The sequence below is a fragment of the Theropithecus gelada genome, chromosome 5 (assembly GCF_003255815.1).
Source record: "Theropithecus gelada isolate Dixy chromosome 5, Tgel_1.0, whole genome shotgun sequence".
NCBI lineage: Eukaryota > Metazoa > Chordata > Mammalia > Primates > Cercopithecidae > Theropithecus > Theropithecus gelada.
Window position 1 is genome coordinate 80,145,067 of NC_037672.1, and position 16,291 is coordinate 80,161,357.

A 16,291-nucleotide genomic window follows, 5' to 3' on the forward strand; every position below is an offset into this window, starting at 1 on the left:
GTCTATACCACTATTTCACATAATAGTTATGTTTTCTATGCATTTCAAAGAATTTGTTCAGAAGAACTACTCGGCAACTCATTTCCTAAGGCCTAAGATTTCCTGTAGCTTGTCAGTCTTATGAGAAATGCACATCATGCGACTACACATTAATGTGGAATGCTCTTACCCTAAATAAATTGATTTGGAATCCTTATTGAAGAAACTTTTCTCCCTGCCACTCAGTAATATTTGATATTACTGTGGAAAAAATATTGTGTTTCAGAAAAATATGTTATCAGAAGGTTTAGAAAAATAATGAGCCACTGGCTCTGGTCATTTCTGAAACTCTTAACAGAGTCAACATACACTTATAAAAATAGAGATCCTCAAACATGTTATGTTTATACATTTCAAATTAAATTCCATAATTATTTTTAAGGTATTGACCAATATAAGTCAGTAAAAAATTTGGAAAATTGTTAACATATTCACAAACTCAGCAAGCAGCATCTCTTTATCTTATAAACATTTTGTTTCACCAAAGACAATGTGCTATATTCTAACATGAAAAGAGGGACCAATAAGAAAAAAGAGGAGAATGTCAGGGAAGAATAGTTCACAACACAAACTTCAAAAAATCACACATTTCAAGTGATATAAAACTAAAGCAATTTCAGTGGAAGAGATGAACTCAGATATTATGCACAATAAATAAATGTAAAACTCTAGTAAGATTTCAAAAACAAGTGAGATATACTGTTTCGGATAATTACATTTGGGTGATATCTTTATACTTTGATCTAAGCTTGCATGTTTCCAGTTATTGTCAAATCCACACTCGTTTCTCTCCAACGACTTTTTTGAAGCCTCAATATCATGTTGCAAAGTGATACTGAGCAGTGATATTCCTCAATCTCACCAAGGAAAAACTGGCATATATCAAAAGTTCTGCTTAGAAAGTTGCAAATAAGGTTATCAAATTTTAGATCCTTCATCTCACTAATAAATATTATTATGTTTTAAATAATTTCAACTTTTATTTTAGAATCAGGGGTACATGTACAGGTTTGTTACATGGATATATAATGTGGTGCTGAGGTTTGGGGTACGATTGATCCCATCACCCAGGTAGTGAGCATAGTACCTAATAGTAAATTTTTCAACCCTTGCCCCCCTCCCTCCCTCTCTACAAATATTATTTTTAATGATATTTCTTGGATGCTTTTAAAAACTCTATTATATTGTCATAATTTATCATCATCCTCAATTAATCTTTATTGAGTAACTCCAGGGTTTACTGGACCATATGTCTCAAATAGGCTAATACGGGCATCTCAAGCCTTATCTGAGATGCACTTCATGCTTATACCAGAATAATAACAAACCTGTGTTCAGACTGACAACTAGAAGAAGCATAACTAAGCACCTTAACAAATTGCATAATTGATAGTCTCCAACGTGTAGATTTGAGGCCCATTATAATGAAGGCTGAGGTTGGAGATAGAAAGTCATACTAGAGTTGATATTTTTCAACTACTAGCCTACAAAGAAGTTTTCAGAACTAATTTTGTTCCTTGAAATAGCCTTAGATAGAGATATATTTCTGATAAATACACACACAGAGAGAGTTTTACATTCTAAAACACAGAAATACACGCTCATGGAAATTTAGTCTTCTTTCACATAAAACTCATACACAATCTTATTTTTGAGTGGAACTATCCTAACTTCTTTGTGAGTTTTATTTATCTCTTCAACAAATATTTAATGAGGAAGGAAGGTTGTGTGACAAAAAAGTATTGGCAATGGTATCTGTTATATTCTTCAAATATTATCTTACACTTTAATGGAAATTTTTATTTTTTGAAGAGTTTTAACCTCTATTAACTCAACTGCCATTTAGTAAAATTTTGGTTTTGATTCTCTGGTCCTGTTTAATATCAGAGACACTGGCATAAGCTGTACAATAAGTAAAGCTTGCCTCTGTTGATTGCTGGTTACTCTAAATGAAGATTTATTAGGCTGTTGTGCTTTGGAGAAAATTATTATATCTTGCCCATGTCATGACTGGCTGTAGCTCATTTATCATTTATTTGATATTTTCAAGACTGAAGTAAAATAGTCCTATAATTTAAGTTGAAACAAGTGCATACAAATCATATTCCCATAACAAAAACTGGCAAGACAACATAATTTGTCATTGAAAAGCTTAGTAACACTAAGGATTGGCCAGTCATTACCTATCATTTAATTCTGATTCTAGAAGCTTCCCTACACTGAATAAATAATCAAATTACATGAATACAAGAAACAAGCACACTACTACATCCTGCATAACCACATAATAAATACTCAGTGAATAGCTCTTGAATTAAACACATAATCCAAATAACATTGAATAATTTTGCTTCTTGATATTTAAAGCATGTTGTAGAAAGAAAAAGTGGTGAAATAGAATCTGCATTCACTATATAAAATCATATTGCAATGCATTATCTGCATAATGTCTGTATATTTTAATAGGTGGGGAGGAAAGTAAAATTTATAAGCAATTTATATCTCTAACCCATTAAATGTAAAACTGGAGAGCAAAAGAAGAAAAAGTATATGGGTGGTATTGTGGGTTATACTGGCAAAAAACATTTGTTGCTATGAAACAACCTGCAATGATCTAAAAACACAGGCCTAAAATACTCTCTTCCCTCCTCTCTGTAATAAGATAATAAATAAATGAATTGCATGATGACAACTGTGTGAGGGCCTTTTTCAGGATCTCTTGTTTTTTAGTCTAGTCCAATATCCTGAATTCTGGCATAGCTGTCATTGTTCATTTCCAAAAGTTTTTGAAACTAATTTGTCTCCTTTTCTCTCTACACTTTTAATTTCCAAACTATTTTTACTGTGCATTCAGCCTCTATAAATCTGTTTATATATTTCCTTAAAGTGATTTCATCGTTATCCTTTGTCAAACTTAATGTCATAAGCTATATCCTGTGGTTAGAGTAAATGACAAATTCAATTAAGGAAAATTTTATTCTGTATCAAAGAAAGAAACAGGTAAAAATGACTAGTAAATTTTCCTCTATATTTTCCAAGAGTTCATAAAATAGATACAATATATAGTTATGCTACTGTTTTGAAAAATAAGATATCTGTTCAGCCATTTCTGAATCATATGCAATACCTTTGAATTGCATTGTTTAATTAGAAAAGGCATGGATCAGAGAGCATATGTATGTATTGCCAAGCTTTTTAAAATTACATCACAAAATAGAGAGAAATAAATTTGTTGCATGCCAAAAAATGTTAATGCCATAACTAAGAATTATGAACTTGTATTCAATTCTAATGTTTAAATTATCTTTTCTTTTAAACTACAAAAGTCATAGACCACATTTTCTATTTACAATGTAGAATGTTACAATCCAATAATGCCCCTATATTTCTATAATCTATAAGGAAAAAGACACTTATAGGGGACATAACATGGTAATAAAATATTAAATATTATAAACATTTTTTTTTCATTGCAATGTAATAGTATTGTTAACAGAACAATTGTCCTTATTACATTTGGTTTAGACTATTAAAATACACTTGGGTACCCTTATCACATCCCAGCGGGGCAGGTGGGATATGGCAGAAAGGCAAACTAAGAAAGTAATAAAAAAATCACAACCAGTTACCTATAAGTTGCATAATCAAAAGCTCACAATAATACAGGTTGAGCATCTCAGATCTAAAAATCTGAAATAAAAAATGTTCCAGGCTGGGCATGGTGGCTCACGCCTATAATCCCAGCACTTTGGGAGGCCAAGGTGGGTGGATCACAGGAGTTTGGGAGTTCGAGACCAGCCTAGCCAACATGGTGAAACCCCATCTCTGCTAAAAATACAAAAATTAGCTGGGCGTGGTGACCCATGTCTGTAATCCCAGCAACTCGGGGGGCTGAGGCAGGAGAATCACTTGAACTCACTTGAACCCAAAAGGCAGAGGTTGCAGAGAACCAACATCGCACCACTGCACTCCAACCCAGGTGACAGAGTGAGACTCCATCTCCAAAAAAAAAAAAAAAAAAAAAAAATGTTCCAGTGAGTATTTCCTTTGAGCATCATGTTTTCAGATTTTGGAGCATTTCAGTTCTCCAAAGGCCATGCACCCAACCTTAAGTAGACATTTAAGTGCAGGCATTCTCATTATCCCAACTTTTCAAATGAGGAAACTGAGGAACAAATATCATGGCTCTATGGCTAATAAGTTTAGGTAGCTAAGCTTTGTTTAGGTAGAGTTGAAATAGGAATCCAAGTTTAGATATTATTCATTATTGATGTTCAATAAGATAAAAATTCATCTTACTCATCTACAGTGCTCAACACATAAACAGAGCGTAATTAATATTTTCCATGCTTTGTGCAATGACTAAATGGCACTATGGTATTTTCAAAGAAAGGGACTGACTGACACACTTTTCAGTGCTATCACCCCTTGAGACTAGTGTACTAGTGTTACAAAGCAACTCTCCAGAGAAGATAAAATAACAGGGAAAAAAAAAAAAAAAAAAAGGTTTCCAGTTTTCTTGACCAAGGGAAACCAAGATTTCTCTTATCACTGGAAACAAACCTGTGCTGAATAACTCTCATGTCTCCCTAATTGTTATTATTCTGAAACAGATAATTCTCTTTTTCCATTTCACTTCCACCAAGAAATACAGAAGCACTTCAGTAAATAGAAATCAAAAAAAAAAAAAAAAAAAAAAAAAAAAGTGAAGTTCATTAAATTTTTTGGTATATTGCATATCAAAAACTCTGACAGACATCTGTCTCTTTCAGTAAATAAAGTACTAATCCTTTATTTAATGAGAGACAGGAGTAATCTCTGCAGCTCAGCTTCTAAATTATGTTTTTCAAATAATACCCACGCATCACTGAACAAAAGTGCTGCTCAAGCACCTTGTATTACAATGGCTTTATATAATTTGTTTCCAAAATTAACACCTCCTAATGAATTTCATCCTGGAGTGTGCAGATTGAAAATGTCAATAATTCATAAAATGCTTTTGCTAGCCACATTCTAATTTAAACACTTAAATGCAGTATCTATAGATGCTACAGAAACTGAGATGGCCTTTTATTTTGCATTAACATTCCATGCCATTGATGTATCTGTAAAACCTTTCAGACTATTAATTTAGCTTTTTAGAAGAAAATGTAGCTCTCTTAGTAGACTCTTTTGAGAATCTATTTATAATAGCTTTAGTAAAAATAATAATTTTTCAAAGTTATTATTGGTAATACTTAAAGTTGATCCATTTGCTTCTTCAATGATGTACCGTTGTTATAGTGATTTGTTACTACTGTGTGATAACCACAATAGAGTTGCTAAACAAAAAACAAAGGCAGAGTTACCTCAGATTGTATAAGACTAAATATGCATGTTTATATATTACATCCACTGAATGCATCTGTGGAACTCCTGTTATGTGCAACACACTTAAGAGCTGTGAACAGAGACAAATAGTAACAATCATAGCACTTAATAGTTACCGAATATGTACTCTGTGAAGAGTCAATCTGTGAATCATTTTATTTCATCCTCATCGAAACTCATGACTTTGGTGGTACTATTATTACAGGAGTTATTAAAAAATTATTTTAGGTACGTAGAAAGGGTAAGGAGTCCTCAGTAAGGCTTTTTCTTTTAATAAAAACAGTTTCCAAAACATTTCTAATAGAAAGCGGTTTGAAAAGCCTGACGGGCAAGCATTGATATGCAAATGCTGGGGAATAGAAACCTGATCCACCCAACATGGCGGTTCCCACCCTCTTCTAGTCACCACATATGCCAGGTATCTTGGCTGCCCTTGGACACCACCACCTGTGCAAGACATCATGGAGACCTGCATCTGTACATTAAATGGCTAAGGTGGGAGGGCCAGTTTTTTTCACTGCTTACGTGAATAATACACCTGGTAAAACCAATCCCCTGGGCCCTATGCAAATCAGACACTGCCTCCAACAGCCTCCCAGTATAACTGACTGCTTTCTGTGGAAGGGGCAGGGGTTTTTTATCTGTTCAGAGCCCCCACTCCCTCTGTATGGGGGAGCTTTATTTCTTCCTTCTTGCCTACTAAACTTTCCTCTCCTTAAAACCACTCCACGTGTGTCCGTGTCATTAATCTTATCGGTGTGAGACAAAGGGCCCTGATGTTTCTCCGGTCATCGAAGCCATATGACTACTACGACCATGCTATAAAGGACAAACTAATCTCTGCATCAGGGAAATTGTAGTCTAATAATTGGTGATTTTCAGTATATTTATTTACTAAAGATAAACTGTTCTTAAATGCTGTCAAAGAAACCTGTGTAAAGACATTAAAAACAGACAAGAATAGAAGTGAATGACAGAGAAAAGGGGAATTATCAAAAGAAGCTGAAGTTAGAAACACAAGGCACAACAGTTTGACTAAAATTAACTTTCTATGGAAAATGTCATCTATTTGTTCCTGACATGTATTTTTGACTGATTCTTATTACTAGGTTCTATACATCCAGCTCTGGATATGTAACAAATATGATATTAAAAATGAATCTAGATCTAATTTCAGAAATGTCATAAATACTTTTAAATTAATAGTCCCAGAGTTTGGAGGCTGAAAGTATGTTAGATGCCATTTAGTTTAGTTGATATTTTATAAATAAGAAAAATGAAACCAGATAATTGAGATATTAGCTCCAAATAACAGTTTATGTTAGATTAACTGGCATTCCAATTTTATCAAATATCAAAAAAACTGATGAGTAAAGATCTTAAACCTACCTTCTAAGGGCTTCAGTTGACATGTATAGGATATATTTGACATATTTTCTACATGTCAATTTCTAAATAATTCTACAATTAGTTTTATTTTTTGTTTCCATTCTAGAAATCATATTTGTACTAATGAACATATTATTATTCACCATGTTATTATTAAATACAAAATATTTTCTGTTCTTTGGCTAGTAAATCCAGCCCCAAGTCGACAGAGGCGTTTGAAAGAATTCTACAAAGTACCAGAGTATTCCATAGTTTCTTAAGCATTCCTAGGCTATTCCTCAAGATGTTGGGTTTTGTTGGTGTTTTGTTTTTTTCTTATGGAATGTCTTGGTGGGTTTTGTTGTTCTATTCTCTTGCATGAAATGATGATAGAAAGTTACCATTCCAAGATTAATTCACAAGATTTCAAGAGCTCTGGTACAGACAATAGTTATAATTGTATCAGAAATAAACTGACTTGACTTCTTACAGCTAAATGTTTATCTTGTCAATAGAATTAGGATAGCAATTTCTGCCTTCACACTCCATAACATTGTTAAGTGAATCAAAAATTACCACATTACTTACTACTGTATTTTAAACACTCCTAAGGATTAAAAAGTAAACTGTGATTTGAGGCTAATATCTCAGTCATCTGGCTTCATTTCTTCTTATTTATAAAATATTGGCTCAAATAAAATGATATCCAAATCTTTAGATTCATCACTATAATCTTCCAATATGTGTTTCTTATATATTTTTATATAATTTCAGAAAATTCAATGAATCTATCATCCCTAGAAAGAAATTTTTATACAAACAGTATTTGTTTTTCAGGCTTTCTAAGAAATTTCTGTTCATATTTGAAAGGCCAAACATTTTGTAAAACCTACACGAAGCTTCTGATTTTCCTTTTATTTTTGTCTTACCTAATCTGCTTTGTTTGTCACTGAGCACTCACATACCTTGAAAGGGGAGTGATGGGAGAAAAGGATGGCTTACACAATGATTGTCGCTTGTGAGAGTGACTCTGTCCATGTAAAACCCTCAAATATACTGTGATGGTTAGTATTGAATTTCAACTTGATTAGATGGAAGGATACAAAGTATTATTCCTGGGTGTGTCTGTGAAGGTGTTACCAAAGGAGATTAACATTTGAGTCACTGGACTGGGAGAGGCAGACCCACCCTCAATCTGGGTGGGCACCATCTAATCAGCTGCCAGCACAGGGGCTAGAATAAAGCAGGCAGAAGTTGGAAAGAGCAAACTTGTTAAGCCTTCTGGGCTTCATCTTTTTTCTGTGCTGGATGCTTCCTGCCATCACACATCAGACTACAAGTTCTTCAGCTTTTGGACCCTTTGCAAGGGCTCTCAGGCCTTCGGCCACAGACTGAAAGTTACACTGTCAGCTTCCCCACTTTTGAGGTTTTTGGGACTCAGACTGGTTTCCTCACTCCTCAGCTTGCAGACAGCCTATTGTGGGACTTCAATTTGTGATCGTGTGAGTCAATACTCCTTAATAAACTCCCCTTAGTATATGCATCTATCCTATTACTCCTGTCCCTCTAGAGAACCCTAATACTGTTGATAAGAAAGATTTGTAATCGGTGGAATTCCTCCTTATTGATATTCAGATTTAAGTTATTCTTAGTCCTACTTATTTAGCATTTACACTATACCAGTATATTTGCTGGGTACTTCCTCTATTATCTTATTTAATCCTCACATCAACCCTGCTGAGATTATTGTCACCATTACGCAGATGAGGAGACAGTAGAAGACTCATATAACTAGTAATTGGTAGAGCTGGTGTTTGAACTCCGAAGCCTGCACTAAACCTCTGTGCTACGCTCCCTGGGAAAACAGAACAAAAGGATTATGATAATTATGAGAACGACTCATATTTATTAAGTGCCTGGTACTTCCTTATTATCCACTTAATGCATTACCACTAACAATTAGATAGTGTCATGATTTCAATATTACGAAGGCAGAAACAATGGTATAGATAAGTTAAATAAATAGTAAGTGCCACATTCAAGATACAATGCCAGGCTTCTCACCAGAGCACAATTGCTAAACCACTATCTTTCATGTGCAAGCTACTATTATTGAATATCTCCATTGATTAAACAGAAAATACTATTCCCAGCTACCCCTATTCTCTCTACATGCCATCAGTGCTTCATCTGCTAAGTAATATTCAGCAGAATTAGAAAATTATTTGATGGGCTGCTCTTAATACAAATATGATTGTGATTACAACAAACAAAGCATTTGAAAGTTAAAATCAGTAGCTAGGAATAACTTATCTTAAAAAAGTATCACTCTAGCCGGGCATGGTGGCTCATGCCTGTAATCCTGACATTTTGGGAGGCTGAGGTGTGTGGATCACGAGGTCGGGAGTTCGACACCAGCCTGGTCAATATGGTGAAACCTCATCTCTACTAAAAATATATAAACTAGCCAGGCGTGGTAGTGTGCGCCTGTAGTCCCAGTTACTCAAGATGCTGAGGCAGAAGAATTGCTTGAATCTGGAAGGCAGAGGTTGCAGTGAGCTGAAATCGTGCCACTGCACTCCAGCCTGGGTGACAGTGTGAGACTCAGTCTCAAAATTAAAAAAAAAAAAAAGTATCATTCTGAGTTTTGCTAAAAAATTTCTTCTCAGAGTCATCTATTTAGGATCTCTTTTCAGATTACATTGCTTTTCTTGAACACCATTTAAGGCAGTATCACATTCCAGACTTACAAGCACAATGTTTGTCACTTGGAAAGCAAGGAGCCAGCATTTGAGTTAGTCAATAATGTCTGACAGGGGGCGTGAGCGGTGGCTCAGGACTATAATCTTAGCACTTCGCGGGGCTGAGGTGGGCAGATCACTTGAGGTCAGGAGTTCAAGACCAGCCTGGCCACCATAATAAAAACTCATCTCTACTAAAAATACAAAAATTAGCCAGGTGTGGTGGTGGGCGCCTGTAGTTCCAGCTACTCGGGAGGCTGAGGCAGGAAAATCACTTGAATCCAGGAGGCGGAGGTTGCAGTGAGCCAAGCATGACCACTGCACTCTAGCCTGGGTGACCGGGTGAGACTCTGTCTTTAAAAAAAAAAAAAAAAAGTATGACAGAGGTGAAAGAAACACGGGGGTAGAAGAATTAAATATGCCAAGAAGAAAGTGGTACACATAAAACTATTTGCTAGTATTTGTCTTACTTGAAAGAAAAATCATGTTTTATTAATCATGTAGAAGTAGCAGTTTTCTCATGTGGTTCCTCCTATTTCTTCTTTTATTCTTCAGTGACCATCACAGTGTGTTCATGACAATTCAGCAGCATGATTCCACTGGCCTAACCAAATATAGTTAATTGCATAGTGAATGGTTTCTACTTGTTTTCCACCTTTATAAAGGATTAATTCTGCAGTATTAGCATATTTAATACAAGAATTGCATGCCTCTGAGAATGATGGCATCATATTCCCTATCTGTTTTCCTTATGAATTTATGTCCTCCTTTGAGAGATAGTGACAGAAATAATAAATACTCCTTAAAAAAACAGTTATAAACTGGGTAGGTCAAAGTTGACAAAGGAAATAATAAGCAGATAGCTATCCAAATGTATATAATGTGATACAAAATCCAAAGGTGAGAAATTGAATAGAAAAATTAAATTAAAACAAATAGAAACACAGTATGAAGTATACTTTCCCTCTCATTCTTTATAATACTCAGCCAACATCTGTGAGGCAATTCACTAAATGCATGTCTTGTTTATTTTAGTGAAATGTGTCAAATTAGAGGAAAAGTCAGTTTTAGAGAATGAAACAAATAACCACATTATTCTTTGCTCTATTGGACCACTGTCAACATACTTTACAGTCTATTTAAACTAACTAGCCCCAACTATTTTTTTTTCCTTAAAAGCCATCTGTAGAAGGGTCATAAAAAGAAATTTGTTAGTGAGATCATTAAGGAAGGAACTACCAACAATATAACATTACTAGGTGTAACCTTCTCACCAATTAAATCAGCTTCTTGGTAGACAACAAACAGTGCTTGATATCTATTAAAGTGATTAGAGTTGAAACTTATTGAATCTTTAATTTTATGTTTATATTCACTGTAAGTACTATATAAATATTAGTACATCTTCCACATAAGGTGATCTTTTTTGTAAAAAAATTCAACTTTAAAGAACAAATAAATTTTAAATAGAAGTTACATGTTTTCAGGAACTGCTATGTAATGACAAATTCTGCTAACTTACTAGAAAATAACCTGTATATGTTTAATGACTGCTTCATTCATTGCTGTGAAATATTCACTTAAAACAGGCCACTCAATAAGTATTTTAAATTTATTAAATAAATACAAGGTTTTTCTATCTCAGATGCTCTTGAGTAACAGGTACAACTTTATTTGTATTAAGAAAGGCACATTTAAAGAAAAAAATAAAATAGCTATGTGGATTGTACCAATGCTATGCTGAAATGAATATTTTCTCATTATAAAGTTTAATGAATACATCTATTTGTTATTTTTGGTTAATATTCTAATTACAAAAAACCCCAATAAAACCCAAAAACCAAACAACCATGGTCTGTTCCATTATGCTACATTATTTTATTTTATTTTACTTATTTATTTATTTTGAGACAGAGTCTCACTCTGTCACACAGGATGCTGTGCAGTGGCCTGATCTCGGGTCACTGCAACCTCTGTCTCCCAGGTTCAAGCAATCCTCCCGCCTCAGCCACCCGAGTAGCTAGGACTACAGGCATGTACCACCATGCCTGGCTAATTTTTGCTTTTTTAATTGAGACCAGGTTTCACCATGTTGGCCAGGCTGGTCTCGAACTCCTGATCTCAGGAGATCTGCCTGCCTCGGCCTCCCAAAGTGCTGGGATTACATGTGTGAGCCACAACGCCCAGCCCTATTATGCTACATTTTAAAATAATGAAAACTGCAAACAAAAGCTTACATTTGAGGGCATTTTAAACATAATTACATAAGTGCATAATTTTAAAACAAGAAGAATTTATGGAAAAAACAGCCAACAGTTATTGAATATTTACTATGTGTAAACTCTTACTACTAACTTAATTATCAAAACGACTTTTTGATAGGAACGATATTATCACCATTTCACAGATAAAACAAGTGAGGAGAAGAGAAATTAAATTACTTGCTCAAGGTCACAAATCGGGTAAGAGATAGAGCTAGGAATTTATAAGACAATCTGGCTCCAAGGTTTAGGCTCATTGGATAGCATATAATTTCCCAAGAAGATTACAGATCAGTTGGTACTCAATTATTTTTTTCTCACCCAGAAAATGAAGTAACACAATTCTGATGCCCTATTTCAAAGGTCAATGGATTTGAAAAATACATTCAAATGCATGATGTTTTAAACAAAATCTCAAGTCATGAATTTTGGATGGTTTGTCTCACACACACACACACACACACACACACACACACATAAACTATGTGGCCTATAGAATTTGGCATCTACTTTGAAAAAAATGGTATACACATTTGGAAACAGTGTGGAGGTAAAGTTTTAGGTTTCTGAGATTTATGAGATGTATATTTACTAACCACAAACAATTACATCTTAACCCACAGGACTTTCCTTAACATCAGTTCCCCTTTCGTGCATTTAGATGCATGAATTCATCACACCATGGTCAAGTTCTAGACTCTTCTGTGCCTTATTAATTTTACAGAAGAAGAGAGATTTATCACAGAAAATATTAACTCCTTAGCGATGGAAGTTAACATCAAAAGCCTACATTACAAAAGGAAAAACAGTATAAAATCCTGATGTGCTGCAATGCTATGATAATTTTTTTTTCGTTCTTTTTCAAAACACGCATAGTTTCATCTACCATTGTAAAACTGATGTCTTAATAGTACATCTAAGTTTATGCATTTGGAGGATTTGGCAGTATTTTATGAATCTTCTCCCTTAGTTTAGTGAACTATATATTATCTATTTGAATTCAGGGCCATTAAATTCTTACAAAGTGTTTATTGCACTATACATATTATTGGTCCTGTCACTGAACAGTGCCCTCTTTCTGTTTTATAGCTAATGTAGCATTTCTCCATGACATCAATAGATTAAAACATTTACTACCAGAAAAATTATGTGAAAATGGAGCAAACTCATTTTGCTACAAGCTAACTCAATAAATCTGTCCAGTTTACTGATGTTCACTTTCCTTTAAAACCAGTATGTATTTATCTTGCAAACTTCAAGAAGGCAGAAGAGAGAGGTTAATTTTCTTTTTTTCTACCCCTGGCAGCAATGCTACATTGTTAATGTTAGTAAATGGCAGTTGAATAGAACCAGATCTATATTTCTGATAAGTACTCGGGAAAATTTAGAAAGGGTCAATGAGGGATATATTAAGATTTTAAAAGGTTCCCTATCTATTGTTTTCAGGGCCACACAACTATTTCAATAACAGAAGAAGGAAGTACAGCTAAAGTTAATTGGTTGAATTTTATGATGCTAACTTGATGCCTTTCTTAAATTTATCACCAAAAAATAAGTCATTAGCAAATCTAATTTGCTTCCATTCGAGCAAATAAAAATAAAATACAGGCAAATTTAGTCTTACATTTTTAAGCTGATAATTGAGGAATAAAGAAAATGGTAGAAATAGTCAGTACTTTTCCTGACAGTATTGTCGAGGAAAGGATTTTTTAACTTTACGGGTAAACAAACTCTTCCTTTTCCAATTCCTTTCCTGTTATGAAAGGAGATGGTTATGAAAATGGCTTATGTTACTGCCTCTAGAGTCATGCTGACCAATTGGCCAAGCATGCAACACTTAGAATAGATGCCCAGAGACAATACAAGCTCATCTCTCCAACCTCTATGTGACAACTGTGTCCTTGGTTATGGCAATAGAGTGGAAAGAAAATAATACATGTCTATTAAACCAGATCACATCCATAGCTGTAAAATAGCTATGTAACATCTTTTTTTAACTACCACAAGTGCAAAATATCTCTGATTAGATATATGCCAGAATTTTTATTATGACACATTTAGTCTTATTTCTGAAAAGCTATGTGTGAATGAATAAATGTCTTGCTTTCATTTATATATATTATTTTCTTGAACATATATTAATACTTTCACACAAGAAAAAGTAAGTTGCTATAGAGCTATTCTTCCTTAATTAGCTGTTTTGGAATTAAATATGATTCTCCTATATCTGCACCCCTGCACACACCACTCACCACTGAATACTGCCTTTAACAAATCTCCTATACTGTCATGTTAAAATGAGTGAAATCCCACCTTCACTGTGACATTTTTGGCCTGCTTTTAAAAGATAAATCTTAGGAAGAAAGTTTTATAGATATTTGCCACTTTGATCTTTGAGTAAGACATCCTCAATTACAGTGTTAACAAGAACTTCAGTAACCAGTAGAATGCAAGAAAGAAGCAGATTTTGTATAATATTGGCCAACTGTTTCAAAAATGTAAGTCTTACTTGACCAACAATATTACAGCTGCTCTTTAAGAAGGTAGATAACATGCTAAATGTTTAAAAAGGTGGTAAGATAATTAACGTTCTACCAAATCAGATCTCCAAATGGTTATGTAATATTTTCATAATACTAAATAATTAAAGACATGAAATACTTACTGATTGATGATGCCTACAAATGTTTTGAGTTACTCAAACATAAAATGATCAAATATTACTATGTGGCATAGCATTCCAGTTTGGGATCCCCTAAAAAGTTGAGCCCAAGACAAGAACTTTGATGCAGGTAGTTTACTGGAAGATAAACCCAGGAAACAAGTGTGAAGGAAAGGAGAGGCAGAAAAAGAGGAAGAGCCAAAACTATGTTGCTATTATTACAGTTGTTGCTATTGGCAAGAAAGACCAAATTCTGTCAAGATCTCTGAGAAATACAGACTGCCACCCAGAATTGTACAACTGAAATAGGAAGCTGGAAAAATCTGCATGATCTCCTCCTCCCCAGTGTTTGAGGACAATCTTTACCAGTATGACATCCACAGCACACAAGCAGATGGCTGGGGTGCCCACCACCCAAGCCACTGGCATGGAGGAAAGTCTCCGGGAAGAATGCGTAAAGACAAATAGAAAGCATCTGAGATAGGAATTAGGTAGCTGAGGTAGGCCCGAGTGCCCACAGATAGTTCATCTCAGGTTGGCTGAAATCAGAATTGGGCCAAGGGGATACAACATGTATGCAGAGGCATCTGTTAAATATGTGTGTGTGTGTGTGTGTACTCAAGTACACATGAACAAAAAAATAAACTGACCATAATCTTTAACTCCGATTTTCTCATAATATCAAGGTTTTTTGTTTGTTTGTTTTGTTTTTTGTTTTGAGTCTGGCTCTGTCCCCCAGGCTGGAGTGCAGTGGCCGGATCTCAGCTCACTGCAAGCTCCGCCTCCCGGGTTTACGCCATTCTCCTGCCTCAGCCTCCAGAGTAGCTGGGACTACAGGCGCCCGCCACCTCGCCCTGCTAGTTTTTTGTATTTTTTTAGTAGAGACGCAGTTTCACCGTGTTAGCCAGGATGGTCTCGATCTCCTGACCTCGTGATCTGCCTGTCTTGGCCTGCCAAAGTGCTGGGTTTATAGGCTTGAGCCACCGCGCCCGGCCAAGTTTTACATTTATTTAACAGTCATTTCAATTTTGTCACTGCAAAATATATTTTTAATTGTGTGTGTGTGTGTGTGTGTGTGTGTGTGTGTATTTTACATGGCAGCTTTTCTTCACTCATTCTCCAACAACAAAAATAAGTTTTGTTTTTTTTTTTTTTTTTTACTACTACAGCATTACTAGCTTATTTTTGTAACTTTCTTTCCAGTTACATGCAGCTGAGAGTGAAAAGTTCAGAAAAGAATTGTAGCTAGAGGTCCAACATTTACACATTCCATAGAACTCCTCCTGCAGGCATAAAAAAGGGGAAGAAATAGAACTTGTGGCTGATTCTGTCTATTCTCTTGTCAATACAGGGAATGGAGAAAGAGAAAGATAAATCACCTAGACCACGAATCCTGAGTTCATAAACAGTTTAGATACACCTGATGATTGGGACTTGGACTGAAGTAATCATTCCTTTCTCCTGCTTCGTTCTGTGATACAATAACATTTATTTGAAGTTAGCCCTTGAATAGCCTTTCCTGTTTTGATGAGAGAAAATGTGTTTAGATAGACCTCTATCATAATAAATTATTAAATAAAATACTTTCTACATAAAAAACATTGCTTATTTTCTGGGCTCTTATTTCTCGCTCTTTTAAAGTACATCTTAGAAAGGAACTTTGAAAAATCATCTTTAGTTCAGTATAATGTAAAGAAGTCCAGAATTTTTGAATAAAAAGTATAAAAGAGACAGAGAATGCTTGGAATTTCAACTCATATACTTTCATTTACTAACTTACATACACAAAAGTGAGCCCTTGCAACTTTTAAGATTCTCAGAGAATGTAACAGACCTAGAATTAGATCAAG

The 16,291-nt window shown here is 34.7% G+C and overlaps 1 protein-coding gene across 3 annotated transcripts in view; it reads right to left on the minus strand.

Moving 5' to 3' along the window:
* Positions 1-16,291, minus strand: part of ADGRL3 (adhesion G protein-coupled receptor L3) — an 868,510-nt gene that overhangs the window by 332,368 nt on the left and 519,851 nt on the right. The window lies entirely within an intron of this gene.